At 45.6% G+C, this 712-nt stretch overlaps 1 pseudogene; it reads right to left on the bottom strand.

The window, feature by feature from the left end:
* Positions 1-375: 375 nt before the first annotated feature.
* On the bottom strand, positions 376-493 carry LOC126189925 (5S ribosomal RNA; annotated as a pseudogene).
* Between the last annotated feature and the right edge of the window lie 219 nt (positions 494-712).

The following is a 712-nucleotide window of genomic DNA, read 5'->3' as shown; positions in this document are numbered from 1 at the left end:
GATACCCTTAGGGATGCAGGTGTGAAAGGAGTTATATCGAAGCACAATTCTGAAACATCCAAAGACATTTCTAACACACTAGGTACACAACACAACACAACACACACACATATATTCTCTCTCTCTCTCTCAGGGGGTAGGGGTTGTAATGTACACCATTAAACTTACTCCTCCTGAACAAATCATGAAGACCTAAAGATACCGACTGACCACTGTGTCTTCCTCAGCCAACAGGTGTCACTTGATGCGGATATGGAAGGGCATATGGTCAGACCAGCACTCTCCCGGCCGTATGTCAGTTTCCGAGGCCAGATCTGCTACGTTTCAATCAAGTAGCTCCTCAGTTTGCCTCACAAGGACCGAGTGCACCCCACTTACCAACAGCGCTTGGTAGGGCGGATGGTCACCCATCCAATTGCTAGCCCAGCCCCACAGCTCTTAACTTCGGTGATCTGACGGGAACCGGTGTTACCACTGCGGCAAGGCCGTTGGCCCGTTATATTTATTCAGTTTTATTCTTGATGTGCTTATGAATGCACCAAGTAATACACCAATATGACATTGCTCAGTCCGATACATATAGCATGTCACCTTCCTGACTATTAGCAATCTTGTGATCTTATGACAAATATGCAAATAATTTCTGTAGTGCCCATCATAAGTGAACTGTGTCCCTTTGTTCACCTATTGTACTTCTGTAGCTTCCATATGG

Source organism: Schistocerca cancellata, chromosome 5, assembly GCF_023864275.1.
Source record: "Schistocerca cancellata isolate TAMUIC-IGC-003103 chromosome 5, iqSchCanc2.1, whole genome shotgun sequence".
Taxonomy (NCBI): Eukaryota; Metazoa; Arthropoda; class Insecta; order Orthoptera; family Acrididae; genus Schistocerca; species Schistocerca cancellata.
Note: the sequence above shows the minus strand (reverse complement) of the source record. Positions and strands in the feature narration are given on the sequence as shown.